This window comes from Pholcus phalangioides, unplaced genomic scaffold, assembly GCF_987345545.1.
Source record: "Pholcus phalangioides strain wild (caught in Gottingen) unplaced genomic scaffold, Ppha-v1.0 ptg000022l_1, whole genome shotgun sequence".
In the NCBI taxonomy this organism is placed as follows: domain Eukaryota; kingdom Metazoa; phylum Arthropoda; class Arachnida; order Araneae; family Pholcidae; genus Pholcus; species Pholcus phalangioides.
Window position 1 is genome coordinate 23,196,355 of NW_028301615.1, and position 19,848 is coordinate 23,216,202.

Below are 19,848 nucleotides of genomic sequence, written 5' to 3' on the forward strand. Positions count from 1 at the left end.
GTGCCATCTATCGATTAAAATTTAATCTACTTTTTTTTTGGTTAAAAAAATCATTTGTACGAATAATTTTTCTACAATCAAATACATCAATTTTTCTAATTTTTTGAACTAATTAATTTAATAATTGATCAATTCAGTTAATTTAATTAATTGAAATTATATTTAGGAAAAATGTTATAATTTATATTACTTATACAATTATTGATTAATTTAGTTCCTCTTCCTTTCGTCTTCATCGTGGAAGGTCGTCTTGTAAGTGCACTCCGCAGTGTCAGTCTCTTTAATGTTCTTACGGCACGTTAATCGGCGATACCCGCGAACGCTGGGAGCCGATGAAAATTGAGAAAGCGTTTCCTTGTTTTCTGTGCATTTCAATGATTCGACTCCCTGTTTCAGTGTTACGTTTGACTTAAAATCCCCCGTGTAAAAACCGTTGGATACTTTTCGAGACACAGCAACTGTGGTTCAATCATCGATCTCGATTCACCACCAAACTGGTTTATACAAGATTCATTGAGAGACTGGCTATTTGTGGAGGTGAAGATTACAAGGAAGAAAATTCATCACTGCCCCCACAGGGACTCGAACCCCGGTCTCTCGCTTGTCGGACGAGTGCTCTACCATCTAAGCTATGGAAGCAGATAGAATATTTAAACTTTGGAGCGTATATATCTGTTGAAAGGCACCGTCCATGGACGGCGTCAACAATCAACTAATAGCTCGTGAATGACATAGGCCAACCAGATGGCCACATGCATATAGAAATGTCCTCTCCACTTGCCAGTCTCTCAATGAATCTTGTATTGACAAGTGGAGAGGTCATTTCTATATGCATGTGGTTATCTGGTTGGCCTATGTCATTCACGAGCTATTAGTTGATTGTTGACGCCGTCCATGGACAGTGCCTTTGAACAGATATATACGCTCCAAAGTTGAAATATTCTATCTGCTTCCATGGCTTAGATGGTAGAGCACTCGTCCGACAAGCGAGAGACCGGGGTTCGAGTCCCCGTGGGGGCAGTGATGAATTTTCTTCCTTGTAATCTTCATGTCCACAAATAACCAGTCTCTCAATGAATCTTGTATTGACAAGTGGAGAGGACATTTCTATATAATCTGGTTTATTTTCTCGCCGTCCCAGCAGGCCTGTCATTTAGGGCCCTTTCACACGGAGCGGATGCGGATGCGGGTCCGGAAGAAGTTTTAACAATTGGAATATACTGCGCCTTTCAGACGAGCCGAAAAATCTCCGCACCTAGGAAATGTTCATGCGGGTCCGGACGTCGTCCGCATGTGTCAAAACCTAAGTGCGGGCTCCGCATCCGCACATAGAAGTTTTGACAATAGGTTTATTCGGAGCTGTTCAGACGATGCGGATGCGGAGCGAATTCGTCCGCATCTTTGGCTACTTTTTGAAGGTGATTTTTCACGGAATTTTTTTAATTATTTGCCATAAATACCCTTAAAAACACCATATGATGGTCCCTGCTCATTAATATAACGTACCTACATACGTGTATTCCTTCGTTTCCTTTTGAGATTGAGATATAGCAACTTTAACTGCCTTTTGTCCATATTTCACAATTTTATACAATAAAACCTGTCAACAAGGGCCACTGACGGGACCAAAATTATAAGCCGTTCTGTTCATTACGAATATTTAATTGACTAAATACTTTAATAACTTTTAAATTTAATTTAAAAATTTCAATTTTTTTCTTTTTAAATTTTTAAAATTATTTAAAAATTTATAAATATCTGAAATATTATTTTAAATATTTGTTATTTTTTTAAATTTTTAATCTGTTAATTTTTTTAAACTTTAAAAAAAATACTTTTATTAAACAACGTTATCCACGTACGGTGTTCACTCAGGGCCGTTTGAAGACCCTAGCACTTGAATATTTTAGGTGGTTCCCCGATACCTACAAGTATATTTTACTCGATATTTAGTCTATAAACTTAAAAAAATGAAATTTTATATTTCAGAAGTGACTAATCTAAGGATGGGATTTCACTCTAAATGGTTTATGAAAGTTATTTTATAAAACTTGAAAAAAGCAACTAATAAATTGCAAGTGCAACCGATAAATTTATTAGTTGCTTTTTTAAAAGAATTATTATAAAATGTTTATAGTGTAATCCGTACTTGAGGCCGGGATTATACTATAAAGTTTTGTAAAAGATCTTTTATAAAAGTTAAAAAATTCAACCAATAGGCGCATCGGTTGCATTCAAGCAAATGCAACCGGTGATCTTAATGGTTGAATTTTTCACGTTTTATCAAAGAGCTTTTACAAAACTTTTATAGTGTAATCCCGGCCTAAGACAGAATTGTGATGTGAATATTTCTAAGCACAGACATTTTGAAAGTCCCAACCCCTCCCTTTTTTTATACTTCCAAATTCTTTGATATTTGCTGAATTTTTTTTTTTTTTTTTTGGAACATCGAATGTTTTGGATGTTTTTGGATTGGATTTTTCGAACATTGGATGCGTTTTTGGAATTTTCTTTCATATTTTTCCGAAAAGACAGATTTTTTTTCAAAATTTTTTGAAAATATTTTAAGATATTTTCTCCCATCGACTACTTGTGAGGATCGGAATTGAGGCATCTTTAGGCTCAATGATAAAAACCACCAAAGAATGCCTCTAGGCTGCCTATGGGCACTGAATCAGGGGTGAAGGAGAAAAATAATTACAAAAATTGCGAAAAAACAGTTTTTATGCACGAATTTCGAACTAAAGATGCGGGCGATTCGTCCGCATCTTCAGCGCTCGTTTGAAAGGGTATGCGGACCCGCGTCCGCATCCGCATCCGCTCCGTGTGAAAGGGGCCTTAGGGCGGGCATTGCCCCGGCATTTGAAAATACACTAAAAATGGTATATATATACATAGAGTACATGTGGTTTGCCGCCCCCCCCCCCCCGGAAAAAGTTGAAATGACGACCCTGCGTCCCAGTATGGTGTTACGCGGTGGACCTGTTGAACTGTTCTAATGAGTCTTCAGTGGCGTTGTTTTTGGAGTTTAGATCTTCGGCGGGATCTTGAGACCGAACCAGACCATGGGTGTTCAGCTCCAGGGGTAAGTCTTTGCTTCAGATCGTTCGTAAAAATGCCCCTCCGTTGTCTGTATTAGGATACGGCGAACATGGCTTAAATTTTGGGCTTTCGCTAAAATGACAGCCTTGTATGGAGACCATATATCGCATCTCATTGCCGCTTAAATACTTAATTCATGATAAGAATCGTTATATCAGATTATTATATTAACGTGCTTGCAAACATCTTTGGATTTCAGTGAAGGTTTTGCCCATGGCAGGAAAATATTATACAGTTTTTTTTTCTATATAACTTTCCTTTAATTAAAAAATGTTTTAACTGAATTAAGAATATTAATTTCACTTCAGACGTCTCACTGCAATTACAATAATCTTTACACCATGTTTTACAATTTAATAATAGAACTGAACAAAAAGGAAATTTTATCTACTCTTAAAATTATCTGAAATAGTCTTTTTCATTAAAGAAGGGCGCGGTAGCCCAGGTCGATAAGATAGTCGCCTAAAGTACCAAAGGATGTTTAGAGGTGTCGCAAGTTCGATACCCGGTACGTCCTTGTCAGAAAACTTTCCTGACTCAGGGGTACAACAAAAAACGGCGACATGACCGCAGAAAAAATTGTTACCGCAGGGAGTCCCCCATCGAGGGGTTAGTGCACCAACCTCTCAATTAGTATAAAAACAGTCTGCCGTTCGGAATCGGCAATAAATTGTAGGTCCCGGTCTAATTAGCCCTCGTGTGCAGAGAATGACCGTGGTGCGACAAAAATGATCAAATTTATTAAAGAATCGTCAATGAACTGCTGGAAATTCCTAGAATTTGGAAAATATGCGAAAATTCCTAGAATTTCTGAAAATATGTGGAAGTTTCCCAGAATTACAGAAAATCAGCTGGAAATTCCCGGAATTTCGGAAAATATGCGGAAAATTCCCAGAATTATGGAAAATCAGCCGAAAATTACTACAATATCATAAAATGAGCTTGAAATTCCTAGAAATTTGGAAATATGGAAAAAGTCCCGGAATTTGGGAAAATATGCAAAAAATTCCCGGATTTTGGGAAAATATGCGGAAAATTCCAAGAATTTCTTAAGTCGAAAATTAACAAAATTTATTAAATTGAGCTTGAAATTCAAAGAATTTTGAATAAACAGGCCTGAAACGCGACAGGTTTCGGAAAAGAAGCTGAGAATTTCACAGCTTTTTTTAAGAAAAGCTGAGAATTTTAGAGTTTTTTTTTTTTTTTAAGAGAAGCTGACGGTTTCAACGATCTCAGGAAACGATTTTAAAATTTCAAAAATTTCCCAAATTAATTAAAAATTATTAAGTGAAGCTATATTGTTTTATGAGCGTATTAAATTTATACCATGACACTAAATGATCAACTGAAAAGATCAGACATCTTTCCTTCATTTCGCTCACCCCATTGACATGAACCTACCTAAGTCATTGTAAAGAAAGCGAGTCCTCATATTAGTCCCTCCCGATTACAAAAAGCAGGTATTTAACATATAAATGTAGTATAATTTATAACGTTCTAGTGCATGTTTAACCGAAAACCTTTTATCTGATAAGTATGTTTGAACTAAACTCTTATTTCTCTAGTTGAAATATATATATATCTCTACACCAGAATGGCTCCTCAAGTCAAAAACGGTTGAGAACGGCTGTCTATAGTCGGAAGACAGCCTGAAAGGCGAGAAAATGACGAAAATGTTCAATTCTGGTCTGGTTATTAGTCAATCAGATTTATAGCATGAGTTTACGGAAGACCCTAACATTAATCTCACACATTTGTCATATACATTCGAACACCGATTTAGCGCCAAATTTTTCAGTTAACAAATCTTCCATCCAATAGGGCGATATAACGCCAATCTCGTTACATCGCCAAAAATATGCGAGGCAAAATGTGGCGTTTCACCAGTGTTCAAATGTTATACCCGTTTTTTTAGTGAATTTCATTTTGACTTGGCAGTAATGATCCTTTCCCACGACTGGTGATTTTTCAGCAATTTTAGCGATATCAAGGAAACAGATATTTTCTGGATATTATACCGAGGTGAACTCGGAAAGAAAAATTATCTTTGCTGCGCCGGGACTGGAACCCTGGCCTTCTTGGTTCTTCCCAAATTTCCTCCGTTTTCCAAATTCGAATATCTTTATGAATAGTGCACTTAAAGGCATGGAATTTTTTCCCCCCATGGAATTTTGGTGGTAGCAGCAGAAACAGGGCAACAACTTCCTTATTGGAACTTAGAGGACAGTGAGATCGCATAAAAATTTAGAATTTTTGTTTTGTTTCACACTGTACATTTCCACGCTCTTTTGGTCGCACACTGACATGGTTCCTTGCTTTATGGGGCACCTTTTCACCGTTTACACACGCTCTAGGAAAGAGGTTCTCAATTATTTTTTTTCCACTCGTGGCGCTCTTCCCCTGATCAACGCTTAACCCGGCTCTCGCAAAGCAGTTTACCAAAGCATCGCTTCGAAGAACCTATTTCAGTGCCACTATTCAACGGTGCAGGCTTTTTTAAGGCTAGGTTAGGCTTTTCTTTTAGTCACATGCTTGCGCATGTTCAAGGCCACTCACTGACCTCATCGCACGCTCTGTATATCACTCTTTTGCTCACTCACGTGCTTGCTGGTCTCTCTCTCCAGGTCACTCACTGACCTAGTCCTTTGTTGTCTGGGCAGAAGCGTATTTATTGAGGTTTATACAAATTTGTCTTTTTCCCTCTTCCTATTCTTGTAGCTGGCCACTCAATCTTTAAATCTACCGCCCTTGTGAACATGCCTGTTAAGCCCCCTTGTAAGTACACAATGCGAGGACTCTGTACCACCATCAAAATAAAATTGCTCCATTAGAATTCGACAGAAATGTTCAATGTTTTCAACACTTCACTAAAGGGAAAAAAAAGTTGCTCTTTCTCGACATTAATCTAAAAGGGGTTTCTTCTTTGTTTCGTCGTTCTAATTACATGTATTTTAGTGGGTTACGTAGCGTGATATGTTTCCTCGCTCAGCAATTAAGAAAAGTATGCGGGTGCCAGTTAGTAAAACTGTTAAAAGTCTTTTAATTAAAAACTGCCATCAAAGAAATGACGGTCATTAGACTTTAGGTAATTTCAAGATGTACGTCTTCGGTGGGAAACAAAGAAATATTGAAGAGGATCAGCAGAGAGAGGAAAATAATAATAATGAAAAGATAAGATAAAACATAAGAATGTTCCCAAGGAGACAGAATTTCCTTTCTTTTTTGCAGTTTCACATTGTTTATCACTCGTTGCAATTAAGGCTTCTTCCCGCCAATTTTTTTGTTTCTAGACGTTAAATCCGGAGCTAAAAATCTGGGAACGGAATTAATTGTGAAACAAGCTCTGGAAATTATTATTTACAGAAACCAAGTAAAGATATAATACAGGGTCTCCCCTAAACCACTGAGCTATAAAGAAACTGCAGTTGAAGACTCCGTATATAATAACAAGGATGTGCGCGGGCCGACGCGGAGGAATACAAAAGTGGGCGTGGCCGAGCGAGAGGAGCAAAACATTGACTACTTCAGCATCTAAACCAGTGATTCCCAACGTGGGCGTTAACGCCCCCGGGGGGGCGGTAGAAGCTACGGGTGTAACATAGGATCCTATGGGTTAGATTGCGATGGGTTAGGGCGATGGGGTAAAAAGGTTGGGAACTATGATCTAAACCATAGTTTCCCAACCTTTTTTGTCCCATCGCCCCCTTCTTCAGAATTTTTTTTCTCCCACCGCCCCCCCCCCAAACGCAATCTAAACCATATGATCCTATGTTATATCCGTAGATTCCACCGCCCCCCCCCCCTGGAACTTTCCATCACTCCCAAGGGGGCGTTAACGCCCACGTTGGGAATCACCGATCTAAACTATGGACAAAAACTTCCATGTTCAGTATTTTTTTTCTATTATTCCGGAAAGGGATCTGCGAGATGCGAGTTCAGCACCTACAGTTATTGCCCTAATTTGTTATACATCTGGAACCTCTTCCCTTTTCGTACTTTTCGGGTGGCCTTTGTGGCGGATGCGATGGGAGAATGTGTTGGGTTTCTGCGCCTAATGGGGTGCTCTGGGTCTCCGTGGGAGGTTTGACTTCTTTCCTACATGCTCCCTATACGTTCCTGTTGGATTGTTAACGTGGGAGTGTGTGTGGTTTTCAAGTATTTTTTTTCAGTTGTTTTGATATTATTTCATTAGTATAGCTGCGCATACACATAATGGTGATATCGTGCTCTGCCTATAATTGCACCAACCGATGGGGAAAATTAAAGGATAGAAATAAACTTCGGTTTCATAGGTATGGTTTTATGGTAAAAGATGAATTTTTTATACTACAATTGTAAAATTAAACGCATGTAGTTTTCATTTCACATTCCATTTCTGTTTAGTGACCATAATTCAAAGTAAGAAATTAACTGCACGTGAATTTTAAACTTCATAAATATTTTTTGAAATCGTGTAGAAATTGCTTAGAACTATTTGGGTTAGAATTTTTATGACGAAAAACTGCCAAAATATGCTATATAAAAATTGCATTTGTGTACTAAAAAACTGAAAATGCGTTAAAGAACTAAAATTATGCCGTATAAATCAAAGAAACGATTTAAACATTTCTGTTTTTGGTAAAATTAATTTTGGGAAAATGATGTGAGCGTGAGGACACGACCGTCATTCAACTTTTTTCCCGGGGTGGGGTGACAAAGAGACACTTACAATGTACATATATAGATATGCATATTTGTATGTACAGTCGAAGTCGAATCCACTTATAACGAACTCCAAGAGATTGGAAAAATCGCATCGTTACGAATGAATCCCATCCAGATTTTTGCATTGCTTCTATGTAAACTTATCTGAGGGATTGCAAAAGCGTTCGTTAAAACGAGATTTTCGCTATAACGGTATTCGTTAAAACGGGATTTGACTATATATATATATATATATATATATATATATATATATATATATCGTATATATATATATATATCGTATATACTCGTGTATAAGCCGAGTTTTTTGTAGAAAAATTCGTTCCTCAAGTTTTTGATGAGAAAATATCGACCCCCACAATCAGTAGTCATTTTTGTAGCAGTGTTCGAGAAACCGGCATTATTGGTATGAGATATGTTCGAAACCCCGATAATGTCAAACACGAGGCAAAGAAATTGAAAACATCATTGGCTTTGATACCAGGTGGGCTAACGTCGACTGTAAAGCCTTGTGAGCATCAAGAAGTCTCTCAAAGACTATTTGAGGAATTTGTGGATCGAATGGATGAGTTCCGATGATAAACTAAAAAAAGTGGTGCCTTGAAGAAACCTGACATTGGCCTAGTTGCCAATGGGCACATGAGGCGTGGAATTCTGTTTCCGCCGATCCTTCAAAACGTGCTGCATCAGCAATGTGATGGACGGAACTGAAGATGATATCCTCTTTGAAAGTGACAATGAGGATGACAGCCCAGATGAGGATAAAAACGAAGATGCTGCACCCCATGTGATGATCTGATGGATTACGATGAGCTTGGAGACTTAGAAGAAACGGATTAAAAAATTTAAATGATTTTCTATTGTAAACTTCCGTGAACTATTAATTTTGCATGAAAATATAAGATTTTTTTTCACTGAAATGCACGGATTTTTTGGGGTCGGCTTGCTTATGCACGGGTTTTCAATTTATTGCGGCTTTGGTGGGTCCTGAAGTGGGGGGGGGGAGGGTCAGCTTATACACGAGTATATACGGTATGTATATATAGCATTTCTGGTGTATTTTCTAAAGCCGTGGGGGGTGGTGAATAAGGAGTAATAAAATGCAATTAATACTGATACAATGTATCATAACCATCAAAGTGTTATAATTATCATAGTTAGGCTACTATTACAAACAACAGTTGATTGATTCTATTGCTTTCATGAAGCCTGACAATGAGTTTCTTCTTCGAAATCCCGAGGTTCAAGCTATGAGAAGAAAGTCTTGTTGTCACTTCCCCTGGCCCTGGTCTCATTGAGCAGCGACTGTATAAGTGTGAAAATGCCTATTTGCAAAGTTTTTTTTTTTTGAATAGTTCCAAGTTCATTTAAATTCTAATGTATCGCCTGTGAAACATCTTTTAAAGAAAGTTTGGGCTACCATCTGGCCATCTCCCTTAATGTGTTGATTACTGTGTTGAGCTATGTATCTAATATAATAAAGTATTAATCTTAAGAGGAAAAGAGGTATTAGTTTCTGGCACCCTTGAAATGTGACAAAACACGGCAGTTGTAGAGTCATGATGAAAATAAATCTAATGAAAATGTAAAGTTCTTATACGTTGCGAGTAATTGCATATGTTGGGGGGAGGAATCCCTTCAAATTTACATAGTTTGTATAGAATAATAGACGAAGGTTTGCATGGTAACTAAGTAATTATTTGATAGGAAACACATGTGTGTGATCTTTTGAATCGTGATTGTAATATTTTGGAGCGAAGTAGGCAAAATATTCCCTGAACGCGCTAATGCAATGGGGCAATTCCAAATGCGAGACCTATAACTCCGTTTTTTTTTTCAGTTTTTGGCCAATAATTACCGTTCCCAATTTGGCGATATTTACATAGGAATGGTTTAATTCTCATTTTTACATAAGATAATGACACAAGCATAATATGGTTTAGTCTACATGACTAAAACTTCAGAACGATTCACCCAGTATTGTGCCACTATGAGTGGTTGATGTCTATATTAACAGTTGACTTGTGAAGCGTAATATTCGATAAAAACAGGGATCTAATAACGCAGGATTTTATCCGTTACCCGATTAAGCGGGAGCGACTGTATTTTCGAAATGATTTCTAAATGTGATAAAACATATATTTTTCTTTACAAACAGGCATTTATATGTACAAAGTGAGAAAATTTGGTTCATTTCTGAACTTCGATCGTTCGAAAATATCTGAAATAACGTTTTTCTTTAACAGATTTTAAAAATGGAAACAAGTTGATTGTTTAGTATCAAGATTTGACAAAACTCTGTTCAATAATTCAGCAAAAACTTCTTCATATACGCTATTTTCTTCGTCTGTTTAATTTGATATATAACCTTTTCTTATTTCATTTATTTACTTTAGCCGCTAGCTCATCGAGTTTCGTCACGATTTTCTTCAGTTTGAACACGTATTTGCTTTGGTTGAACAGTTTCGACCGGACAGAGAAGCAAAATAAAAACATGGTTCCAATTGTAAAAGAAAATCTCTCAATTTTCAAGTTTCTTTCTTTCCTATTGACTTTTCTGCTTTACCAACAATTTTTTTTTTTTTGTTCGTTCTATGCCATAGACTGATTCTATTGCATTGGATCGTTTCTGATATACTCGTATGTTTTATATAAATCGAATTAGACGAATGAATCGGACCCGGTGGAAAAACTTGAGGGACAGTTCTCACTTTTTATTTACCGAGCGGTACGGTTCTTTTTTTTTTCGGTCATTGGGCAATTGAGGATCAACAAATACCGAGAATGGGTGGAGTAGTGTATAAATTTTTGTCTCCTTTTACAGCACACAATGGAAAACAGCTCAGAAGTTCAAAATTTACAGGTGAAATTGTTTCGCGAAGTATTACCGTCATTGAAAATCGCCTAAAAAAATCTAAACATTGAATTTGAATGGTGAATAGTTTTTTCCCCCAACATTCCGTTAACACAAGGGTTTGAATGCGCAGGCCAAATATGCGGCATTTCTGCTGATCGCGGCCAGATCGTTTGATCGTTTTTGTCACGCTACGATCATTTTTTTTTTTCACACGAGGGCTAATTAGATCAGGACCTACAATTTATTGCCGATTTCGAACTGCAGCTGTTTTTATACTCGCCGAGAGGTTGGTGCCCTAACCCCCGATATGGGACTCCCTACGGTAGCAATTTGTTTTTCTGTGGTCATGTCGCTGTTTCTGTTGTGACCGAGTCAGAAAAGTTTCTGACAAGGACGAACCGGGTATCGAACTCGCGGCACCTCTATGCCTCTATGAACTCTAAGCATCCTTTGGTACTTTAGGCGAGTATCTTATCGATCTCTGCTATCGCACCCCCCAATCGCGGCCAGAGACTTGTATATGTAGGCTGGCCATATGGCCCGTATTTTACGGGATATTTCTGTACTTTTACAGCGGACCAATAAAACAGTGGTCTCCAAAAAATATGCAACTAGGCATTATAGTTACCGCATCCACGCGCGTAAATAAATTACCTTGAATTTTCAAATTATTGTAACAAAAATTTTATACGAGTCGTAATTTCATAAATCCATATGTTACGGTAAATGTTTCAAATACGGTTATTATGCATAATCGTCGACCAAATTTTGGTAAATTTGATGAATTTCACTAAATTAATCACTTTTACTGGCGATAATGAATAGTACTTAAGCGTTGACGATTGGTAAGTATGCACAATAACAGGTTATTATGTATAATAACCAATTCATCGCATTAACCGCGACAGAAATATTGAAATTCGAATCACACCATCTTATAAGCCTCGATATTCAGCATGACTCATGGAATTTAAACAATGATTCTCATCTAATGAACCGATCAAGAGAGCAATTATATTTTATACACAACGTACATACGCACCCTTAGTTCTCAAAGTGTCAAAACTTTTGTTTCGGAGCATAAACCGTAAATGTTGTCGTGGAACAAATTACTTCGACAGCCTTGGGCTTCGGAATTATCTCAGACGAAGTTCCTGCATGAACATTCATTCTCCACGAAGAGCCTCTCCTCGCACGTGTTTTAGAACTACTATAATCAATCAACGCGAAATCGATCACTCGCCATCGTTACCCGGGAATAGCGTATAAAGTGCGTACAAGAAAATTAGCCAGCAATCATAAGTTTTATAAATCACCATCCGTTATCCTCGAGCTTCACTAGTCGGAAGGGGGAATTCAAATAGCAGAGCATCAATTCATTAATTCCATGATCGAGATAAACTTGATAAAAAATCTGCGTTGATTCGATGGTGTATTCGGAGTATTCTCGTACCCATGATATAAATTGAGAATGATCGAGTAGTATATCGTTCAATAATACTCGTGACATTTGTTTGGAATATGTTTTTTGAATCTCATGCTTGTATGGCTATGAATTTCATCAAAGTTATTGATCAGTGTGCCTGAGCCAAGCCCCATTTTAGGCCAAAAAAATTTGGTACAAACCTACTCTTCGCTGAAGAACTTTGTGGCTATGCGCAGTGAGGCGGAAACTGATATTAAGTATCTCTTAATTGATCCTTTACAGCGGCCATGACGAGATATCTCGTCTAGTTTGATGCCCTTTATTTTGGCAATTCCGAGATATCTGGTGTCCTTAAAATCCTCTCATTTCGGCAATGCTGAGCCGAATCGACGCAAGAAGAACGAAGCTAGAGATCACGCGACCTGGGAAAAGTAGTCCCTACTAATATGAATAGGGGTCATTCAAGTATTACGTCAGCATCGATGGGGGGGGGGGGTGGTGTTTCCGATTTCCTGACAAGGGGGGGGGGGAGGGGGATTTGGATAATGCTTACGTCATCAACCATCCTTTATGAAAATATGAAATATTCTAAATGGAATCTTACTCGATGCGCCAAAAACGAAAAAACACCTTTCGATAGTTGGTGGGCACAAACGAAGTAACATTTGAAGTAATATTCTCCCCCTATTGATAAGTGCCCTACAGAGCCACTTTAGTGAGCTCTGAATGTTTCGCGGATCCAAGTGATCTTGGAAATGTGCCACGCATCACTGAAGTGATCCGAACTTATATGCCGCGGGTAACTTGAGTGATGTAGAACCGTACTGGGGCCACCCACTTAAGTGCTGTAAAACTACGTCACATGTCACTCAAGGAATCTTTAAATGTGTCACGGATCGCTTAAGTGTTCTGGAACTGTCTCGGTTCATTTAAATGATCTGAAAATGTGCCACGGGCCGCTTAAATGCTCTGGAATTGTACCACGAGAAACTTAAGCGATCTGTAAATGTGCCGCTTAAATTCATTTTTACAAAATTAGGTTTGAGGAGGGCAGGCCGCATCAGATAACCCACAGGACCATATTTGGTCCGCGGGCCAAGGGCCTTTATGCGATTTATCATTATATGACTAAGAGGGTGGGTCGCAATGAATTTATTATAGATAAATTTTGAGTTCATAGCCTTCAAATAACATTGAAATTAACAGAAATTCATTACAATACCATATATATGTATTTTAATCAATTTCTGTTAATTTCAATGCCATTTGAAGGTTATGAACTCAAAATGGCATCAACCGCAGTGAAAGCGTTAAAGAATCAGTAAGCGCATCATCTGAAACAATATTGTTGTCCGAATTCGTGTGCCATTCCGACCAGTGGAACACTCTCCACAATCCTCTTGATCGGGAAGCTTAATTCCAATTGCCCTGCTGTGATTACAATAATAATAATCCAATTCTAAATAATTAGCAAGTATAAATTTTTAATAATTAGCAATTATGAATTCTAAATAATTAAGAATTATTTCACGTTGCCTCGGCTGATACGATTAATCTACCTAAATGTCATGACTTCAAGTCAAACATTTTGCCCAGTTTTTGGGAAAAATTGTGTAATACACATGATCTCAATTCATGGCTGTCATATTTCAACTGTTATACGCGTTCTCAGTTTTACGGAGATAAAAATCTTAAAGTTGGTCTCTACACAATAAAATGACACTCGTACGAGTCCATGTTAATTGGTCGACTACTCCTCATTAAGATAACAAGACTCGCTGCTAGAAATGGGAGCGGAGATTGATCACAAGCAAACACCGACTCCCTTCCCCGATGACTCTCACTGTTACTGTCTTTCCCACCGACAGCAACTGATAATAGTATGAGCGCATTCAGGAGATTGTCGAGGGACCTGGGAAAGACCACCTACCTATCATTTTAACTACAATGTTAGAAGAGTCTTTTCTCTCTAATTATGCACAAAAGACTGTGAACTCAAATTAAATTGCAAATAGCAGCTCGCGAATGAATTGTTCATCCTTTGTTTGAGTTTTGAAATGTTTTCATTGATATTGATTGGAGTTGTTTCACGAGCAATTGCTGAGGAATTATTTCGTTTAAAATGTGAAAATCTTTCTGAAACATGAATATAATGCTGATCTTTTCAGTTGTGAAGAGAGGTTATTGGAGTGTAATTAGATTAGAATCATCTTCAATCTCATTTTTAATATCATTGTGCATTTTCATGCCTTTGGTTTCTCTGGCAAGTCATATTAGCATTTGGTTTTCAAGACAATTTTATTGGTAAAGTCTTATAGTAGGGAATGTAGGGCGGGTGTGTTCTATCGCTTTTCTGCGAGATACAACTATAGGAAGTTTTGTTTTTTGCTACGGAACATCACACGGGAATTTAAATGTGAAATCACAACATGGGCACTCAACATTTCTGAACTTTTGTTCCTTATGAAACGACAAAAATTTGCAGCATGTTATCATGCTCCTCATGCCAGAAGCATGACGTGCAAATTTCCAAAACATGGGAGATGACGTTTGAATGTTTCATTCTACGCATGTTACTCTATCAATGTATTTTCTCTGAAATACTTTATAAGATGCGTTACATTTGGGGTTAATCATTCGCACATTTCTGACAAAACTTAGCAAAGTAAGGAATCCAACCAGCTGATGAACGTGAAAAGTGAAAATTTACAGTACATTGTTTTTTTCTCAACCACTGCCCGTGCACCAGCTGTGGTCTGCAGGCAAACTTCATGATTTTGATTCCAATTGAATGAGAAATTATTCAATCGATATCAGAGTAATATATCCTTATGGGTCCTCATAAAAATTAGATTTTTGAAATTTAAAGTGTGTGATCACATCCCATCAAGAAAATACAGGGTGTTCTGTTAATCGAACGACAAACTCTCAGAGGGTTGTTAGTCGGCATCAAGAGGGATAAAAATTGCAATGGAACATGGTGTCGCAAACCACGTTGAGATGGTGAAAATCGCAAAGAACACATGCAGGTTTCGACGTCACGCTGGAACGACAAAAAGTACAATAACAACTACGAAAATATTTGATTAATTATGATTACAAGTGTTGTTGGGAGTGGCGGCCACTGACGTCATTGCACAGTTCACAACGGCTTTTGATCATGTCCGCACGATAAATTTAACTTACGTCGTGCGCAGCCCGTGATCCTACCCCAGCGCATGCGTTTCGTTGCTTATGTCAGATATGGTGAGCGAACCCACGACATCTGACTGACATCCACCTTTCGTCTCCTATGGACTCAGAGCCTGCATGCGTTTTTCGTGATTTCCACCCTCTCAACGTGGTTTGCGACACCATGTTCCATCGCAATTTTTGTTCCTAACAACCCTCTGAGTTTGTCGGTCCAATAGTAGAACACCCTGTATAGGGAATTGCGATGCTAAATATGGAGTAACGCTGATTGTGGTAAAAAAAATTCAACATACAATTGTACTAATTATTGCTAAAATTTCCGAATATTAAGGAAATAGAAGGCTAGCAAATCACTGTGAGTAGTAGTGGTGTTTCGTGCGTTTCTGGAGTGGCCCGGTTGTTTTTTGCACGAAAAAACAGCACCACTCCAGAAACTCACCAAAAACTACTGCTACAGTGAACGAAACTTTATGAATGTTTTTTTTTTATCGTGAACTAATGACTAGGAGATCGTATTTCACCAAGAATAACAAAAGAGACTATCACCTGAAATACGGCAAAATACGGGATATCACTAACATAAGCGAATACAGACTCTTCGAACGGGGGAAGAGTTCATTCATAGAGGGTGTGAATAGTGAATGGGGGGTTCTTCTACTATCCTGCCTACGCTACTAAATGATTGGGAAAATGGAGGGATCTCGCCCTATCGACTTACTTAGTTTCCACCTATGATCGCCAATTGTTGTTGAAAACATTGATGTATGTCAGAAAAATCAATAATTGCTACTGAAATGGCTATAAATTACAAAAATGAGCTAGAAATGAAGTACTAATAATATATGAAAAAAAAAATGAAAAGATCGGAACGGATAAATATATGGGAATGCCCTACTGAATACGGGACACATGGTCAAATAAATTGCCTGTCGAATTGTTTTCTTGGGTTGAGAAAGGATGAGGAACGCTACAAAATAGAAACTTTAAAATCCTGATCAAAACTCACTCCAGCCAATATCTGACTCTTTTAATTAGAAACAATAACGCTTTTATGAAACGAATTATTCCCGAAAAATTCAAAACATATTCGAGAAAAATATCCATTTTGCGAATCTCCTCGGAGATATTTTATTCAAACACGGGACATGATTTTCGATGATATTCCTTTCAGATGGGTTCAAACATTTGGGAGTCAGAGAGTAATATTTACTCAGACTGTATGTCTTGTTATGTACACGAAAAAGGAGTATTTACGTCCGTATTTACTCGTGTTTACTCGAGATAGTACATACGATACGAGTACATGCGTTTATATCCGAGAAAAGTACACATATATTTCTAAAATGTTTTACTTTTCCCTTGTATAGTTCACTTTCTGTTAAATCAGATTTTCAATTACTTTCGAAATGATGTTGCATTGCGCCATTTAAGTTGAATTTGATAAAAGAGCAGCAATATATGCAATTACTGTACAAATAAAATGTCTCGGAATTATTCTTGAATTTTCTTCAATTAAATGTGTAATTAGATTTTTGGTCCCAATGTCCGGAGAAAATTTCATTTTCTCTTATATACGAATCTATCTGCAATTTTCAAGAACTGGAACCGTAATAGCTGCAGCCACACTCACAGATTTACGAACTCTCTGAATAGGCAACCAAGAACAGGGTGATTCATAGTAGATATTCGACGAAAATTCGGAAATGGCGGTTACAGATTTTGGCGGAAATTTCATTTTGATCAAAAATTCCAATAAGGTGTCACTACCTCAACCTACAGGATATCCGTACTTAATGGCGAGCTACAAGCGCTGAGAGATCGGTGAATTGTCGCCACAATTTACTAAAATTACTTAGGCGAGCGCAGATTTCAGTGACGTATTGCAAACAAACGACTAAATTTCTCTTGAACTAGATGATAAATTTGTTGTATTATAGGCTACTGAATTATTTACTGTTTCAATCACTCGGTGGTCATTACTCGCTCACTGACTCGTGTCGAACTGTTGTCAGTAAAATGTTAGTCGGTGAATTTTTCGTCGATGAATCGTTGGTCGGTGAATTTTCCTAAGGGTGAATTGCGTGGCAATGAATTCTAATCGGTGAAATTTTCGTCGATGAATTGTTTATCGGTGAATTTTCCTAAGGGTGAATTGCATTAAGAGAAATTTTTCGTCTGTGAATTTTCCTAGTAGTGAGTTGCATGGAGATGAATTTTCGGTGAATTTTCCTAAGAGTGGATTGCATGGAGATAAATTATTGGTGAATTTTCCTAAAGGTGATTTCCATGGAAATTAATTGTAGGACGGTGAATTTTTTCCCAGCAGTGAATTGCATAGCGGTGAAATATTGACGGTGAATTTCCAGCTGAAGTTATCAAACACATCAGGACCCTTTCAGCCCGGAACACCCTGCACTTTTATGCAAAATATTACAGTTTCCCTCGTGTATACTTAAATTAAAGGGAAAAACAAGAAAAACAACCTCAACACAATTTTTATTTCCAATTTCGTGGTAAGTTTTAATAACTTCCAAATTACTGCTAATGACACAGCGTTGATGAAGACGTTAAATGACTCCAAAAACCACCAACACATCGTTCACATTATTAATAACTCCATTTTTTTTCCCCTTAACTTGAGAGTGAAATGGTTAATAGACTCGTTATTAATGGTGTCGGGAACACCTACTGTTCGAGGCGCCCGCCATGTGCGATGAAATACTGACAAAATAAATTATTGCGCAGTTCCGCACATATTTCATATTAAAAGCATATAAAAAAAAGCCGAAACGTTGCAGAAAGTTAATGGTGTATATGAGTTAAACGTAACGCCTGGAAATAATTAATCAAATTATATTTAATAATAATTATGAAATGTCATTTGTTTTCCGTTTTTTTTCCCGGGTTTTTATTGATATTAGTGAATTGAGCCACCCCGTGGGAAAGTGGGATCCTGAAATTCCGCCCCTGAGATTTCGCCTGCCCTGACCGTTAGAGTGACTAACTGCGTCACAGCCGAGTGATTGGGTGGGTGACCGCATTAGTGATCATGTAAGTCGGAAAGTAACTGCATGAATGAGTGAGTGACCATATAAATAGGTGAGTGATCCTGGCTCGATCACTCACCTACTTATATAATGACATACTTTATAGTGGGTGACAATTGAGTAAGTGATTGTGAGTGACTGTATGGGTGACCACAAGGAAGTGACCATTGAGTAAGTGATTGTGAGTGACCACAAGTAAGCGATTGTGAGTGACTGTATGTGCTACTGCCAAGTCGCAACAAATAAAAATGTAATTCATCAGAAAAACGTATTCATTTGAGAAATATGTAAGATGAATATGTATAATAACTATAATTATGATAGTCATAATTATAATATAATTTATGTCGTGGAAATTTTCTTAATTCTTGATTTCAAAAATTCAAACAAACGTAGTTGAAAATAGAAGAAAAAAGGGACATTTTATATAAAAGAAAGTCCGGACGGCCAAAATTACGGGAGCGTTCCGTAAAATACGGGTCACACATATGCTCTCCCTGTACATATAGAGTTCTAGCCCGCAAACGGTAGAAATGCCGTATTTCTGACCCACGGACTGAAAACACCTCTGCCGTAAATGAAGAAAAAAAGGTTGTATAAATGTTTCCGTATTTATCAGACTTTCCAACTTTATTTGGGAATTATGCATAATTGCCGGCTAAAGTAATGAATGTAGTGGAACTGAAGTTAAGAATGAATAGTTCGTTATATAATATGATAGGAAATGATGATATACGATAGTATCATTAATAAAACTTTCTTTATCCATACTAATTGGTGATTATGCATTTCGACACACACAAACGCGCGTGCTAAAATGTATAGGAACCAATTCCGACGGAAGCGAAACGCCGTATGAATGTGAAAGTCGGATAAACGAAGTTCCACTGGATATCTCACCTCCCCAATCAGCGAACACTCCCCGTTAGCGGATAAAGTATTTGATCCCGTGGGTGTCCGCTATCGAGAGGTTTCACTGTCAAACATTTTACTGAGAACCCATACATAACAAAACATTATTTAATTTATCCCCGATTATCAAATTAAAAATGAAATTTTACAAGTTGTCAGATTTACAATTAAATACAAATTTCTCAATAGCGAGAAAAACAAGTATTTCAAAAGAAATCTTTTTAGAACGGACAATATATTGTTGATTACAATATCTATTATTTCTTCAAATCATTATTGAGCAGAAAATGATGATCAGACCATGATGACCACAAAGGCCCATGTATATATATTTTTTGATAAATAAGTGGGTGGCGTCCTCTGTGTCGGGGCTCTGTGCGCATGCGCTTTTTCGGGTGGGGTCCTGAGTGGTGAGTAGTCGGGTTGCCGTGGAGGCACGTACCTGAGTACCGGTTATCGGGGGTTTGTGAGAGCAACGAACCTGGTGAACCTTGCTTAGGTCAGGAGGAGGGGGGGGGCGCAAGAAATAATAGGCATGGATGGGGGTGCCGTATTGGGGTGCTCTTGAGAGACCTTCGAGAGCGGCCGACAACTTCGACATTCCCAAC

The 19,848-nt window shown here is 37.8% G+C and overlaps 2 non-coding genes across 2 annotated transcripts; one reads left to right on the forward strand and one right to left on the reverse strand.

Moving 5' to 3' along the window:
* Positions 1-567: 567 nt before the first annotated feature.
* On the reverse strand, positions 568-639 carry TRNAV-GAC (transfer RNA valine (anticodon GAC)). Its single transcript has one exon. It is a non-coding gene; the product is annotated as a tRNA-Val (tRNA).
* Positions 640-948: 309 nt separating this feature from the next.
* TRNAV-GAC (transfer RNA valine (anticodon GAC)) lies at positions 949-1,020 on the forward strand. The gene has a single exon. It is a non-coding gene; the product is annotated as a tRNA-Val (tRNA).
* Positions 1,021-19,848: the final 18,828 nt, after the last annotated feature.